General features: G+C 40.5%; 1 non-coding gene across 1 annotated transcript; it reads right to left on the reverse strand.

The window, feature by feature from the left end:
* Positions 1-584: 584 nt before the first annotated feature.
* LOC130887683 (U2 spliceosomal RNA) lies at positions 585-777 on the reverse strand. The gene has a single exon (XR_009058383.1). It is a non-coding gene; the product is annotated as a U2 spliceosomal RNA (small nuclear RNA).
* Between the last annotated feature and the right edge of the window lie 2,903 nt (positions 778-3,680).

A 3,680-nucleotide genomic window follows, 5' to 3' on the forward strand; every position in this document is an offset into this window, starting at 1 on the left:
TTTGTACATGTATTTATGCTACGGCATACTTATGAACATGCCAGAGAAAACCTTGTAGGAATCTGTCCTTTACTTCCATCATGTGGGTGTTAGGGACCAAACTTGTGTCCTAAGGCTCTGCAGTAAACATCTTTCCCTCCTGAGCCATGTCACTGACATACACAAGAGTATTTTGCTTATGACTAGAGGAGAGGAAAATGGTCAAATACATTCCTTTGATTTCATATATATAGTTTTTACACTATATACACACACACACACACATACACACACACGAATGTGCATGCTCATATATAAATATACTCACTTAGAAAAATTGTTACTCCAATTAGGAAAAGAACATAAATGTGGACTCCTGGGAACCCCTCAGAGCCTCTTGCTAACCCCGAAATGGCTCTTTCAATTAAGATATCTCCTTCCCTTCTCCCATATCGGTCATTCCTCCATTTCAACCATCCCACTTCCCCAATCTCTCCCTAACCCTCCCCTTCTCCCCTCTCCCTCTCTCCTACCCTCTATCCCCCACCCCCATGCTCCCAATTTTTGCCAGGCAATCTTATCTGCTTCCAATTTCCAGGTGGATCTATATATGTTTTTCTTTGGGTTCAAAACTGCAATACCAGGTCGATGCGTGGAGTGGACGGATCAAGCTCCTATTTCAACTCCTAGTTCCAAACATCCATTTAATATATCGTCCTCGGATAGAGGACGTATCAGACATTAAACTGCTAAGAACAGATACTACACTTGATCTTAGCCAAAAGGCCGAGAAGGACCCTGGGCAGTGGAGGAGAGGGTGCCTGAACTGACCTTGTCCCCTAGTCAGACTGATGACTGTCTTGAATATCATAGAACCTTCGTCTGGCGACAAATAGAGAAAGAAACAGAGACCCACATCGGAGCACTGGACTGAGTTCCCACGGTCCAGTTGAAGAGCAGAAGGAGGGAGAAGATGAACAGAAAAGGACCACAAGGGATTCACCCACTGAGACAGTATGCCTGAGCTAATGGGAGCTCATTAACTCCAGCTGTACTGGGAATGAACGAGCATGGGATCAAACTGGTTCCTCTGATTATGGTTGACAGTTGGGGCAGACTGAACGGCCAATGACAATGACACTGGAATTTGTCCCTACTGCATGTACTGGCATTTTGGGATCCTTGGATGCACACCTTCCTAAGCCTAGATGGAGAAGTGAGGGCCCTGGACTTCCCACAGGGCAGGCGCCTTGCCCTCTCTTAGGACTGGAGGGGGAGGGGGAGGGGGGAGTGGAGGGGAAATGGGAGGAGGGGAGGAAGTGGAAATTTTGATTGGTATTATTTTTAAAGTAATAAAAAAGAAAAAATTTAATCTGCAACCCCCCCCAAAGGAAAAGAATATAAGCAGTTTGTATCTCAATTACTGTTACTTAAAATTAATACAATAGGAATCAGCACATAATGCTTAGCTTTTGACTGTCACCTGTCTGTATAATTTATATTTCCATAGATTGGGAAAAGCTGGAAGAAGAATACTTTACACAAGAATAAAATGAAATTGTAGCTTCTGTAAATAAATAGTTATATAGATAAAGTTTTATTGGAACACAACCATATCCAGGGATATAGATATTGCTTTTGGATGCTGCATTGCTTAAACAGCACACACAGACATTGTCTGATATATTTAAATGTCCACCAAGTCTAACAATAATCCCTTCTTTTTTTTTTTTTTTTTTTTTTTTTGGTTTTTCAAGACAGGGTTTTTCCGTAGCTTTTTGGTTCCTGACCTGGAACTAGCTCTTCTAGACCAGGCTGGCCTCGAACTCCCAGAGATCCACCTGCCTCTGCCTTCCAAGTGCTGGGATTAAAGGCGTGCCCCACCACTGCCCAGCTCTTAAATCCCTTCTATACACATTTTAAGAGAGGAATCCAGCCATAGTGATTGAATACCGATATTACAGAAGTATCTATGAAAATTAATTGCAACAGGTCTTAATCTATAATCAGTTTAAACTTACCTTCTCACTTGCAAAGTACAATTTACTTTCAAAGACAAAGAGTGTAGGAGTATAATATTTGTGTTTTAGTAAATATAGCTTTTGTGAAGATCAGAGAGAAAAGTTGCCATACTAGTCAGCCATTCAGTCCAGGAAGTAGTAGTACACACTTTAATCCCAGGATTTGGGAGACAAGGAAGAGAGATCTCTGTTAGTTCAAGACCACCGTGGACTACACAAGATTGAATCTGTCTAAAGGCAAAACAGAGCTCTCACAAACATGATCCCAGGACTTGGGCTCACATACCTTCCACCCCAGCACTAGTAGCATAGAGGCCGGAGCAATATGACTGGGCAGAGAGAGGACTATAACAGGTAAGAGACAGGAACTCAATGGAGTGTGGAGTGTTGAATGTCGGGTGTGGAGTCGTCAGGATTTGTGGAGACAGGATCTCACCCATTTTTGATCTGAGGAAGAGGTAAGAGCCAGTGACTGTTTGCTTTGCTTTTCTGATCTTCTGGTTGAACCCCAAAATATGTCTCTAGGTTTTATTATTCATGCTGCAAAAGATCACCCCAGAATTAACATCTAGTTTTAGAGATAATTAAACTTCATTTATTTGGACCAATTCAGCTGTCCATCAAGATGACTTACATACAAGCTGTCAGGAGTTCAGAGCTCCTTTGGATAAAGAAGTGTTTAGCATAAGAAGGGGGCAACACAAGAAATAAGGCTACAAACACCCTCACTCGGTGTACAATTCAACATTTAAATTACAATGCTTTTTTTCCTAATCACAAAGTAGAAGTTTATTTATGGAAGAATTATGTGAAATAAAAATAAACATATGAATTTTAGACACTTAATATCTTAAGTATTTTCTTTGCTCTAAAAGCCAAAATCCAGTCAGTACAAACTTTAGTAACTTTGAGACAAAATTGCTCTTCATGGAGCAAGGCTCTCATGATGAACGTAGAAAACGGGGACCTTATTCAGTAACGTAGAAAATGGGTCCTGAAAAGATTCCCTTTTTATTTCCATACCAATCACAATAGAGATATTTTAAAAATTAGTAACTCTTAACTTCCAATTCTCCATTTATGAATGGAGAATATAGATGGATGCCCACCAGAGTCTGAGTCCTGTGGAAATTGCATAGATACCAAAGTGGAAACAAAAACACTACTAACTGAGGATTGGGCAGTGAGACGTTGGTGCCACAGTCTAATGTGCCTCCTCCACTTATGGTTCTTGTATGCTTCACAATTAAGTCATCTCTCAATAACCCAGAGGTAGTGGTGACAGAGGATATGCCATAGGAAGTAATAAGAACTAATACTGCTTCCGGAAGTACAGAATAAAGAGGTTGGTTCACTTCCAGCCATCAAATTCAGTATTTTTCTTTTAATCCTTGAAAACACAATCATGGTCAATGAGAGTGTGAAGACAGAAACACATGTGGACAATGTACACATTGGCTTGATTCCACATCCATCAACTACCACTATACTTGGGGTAACATAATTGAAAATTGAGTCTACACATAGGCAGTTACTGTAATCAAGGATTGTTGATGGCAAGGAAGTGAAGAAAATGTCTTTAGAGTATTAAGAGAGTTAAATCTCAAGATTACCAGTGCTGTCCATTTATTAAGAGTAAAAGTAGACATATGAAAAATGGTAGCTGGGCAGTGGTGGTGC

This window comes from Chionomys nivalis, chromosome 15 (assembly GCF_950005125.1).
Source record: "Chionomys nivalis chromosome 15, mChiNiv1.1, whole genome shotgun sequence".
Taxonomy (NCBI): Eukaryota; Metazoa; Chordata; class Mammalia; order Rodentia; family Cricetidae; genus Chionomys; species Chionomys nivalis.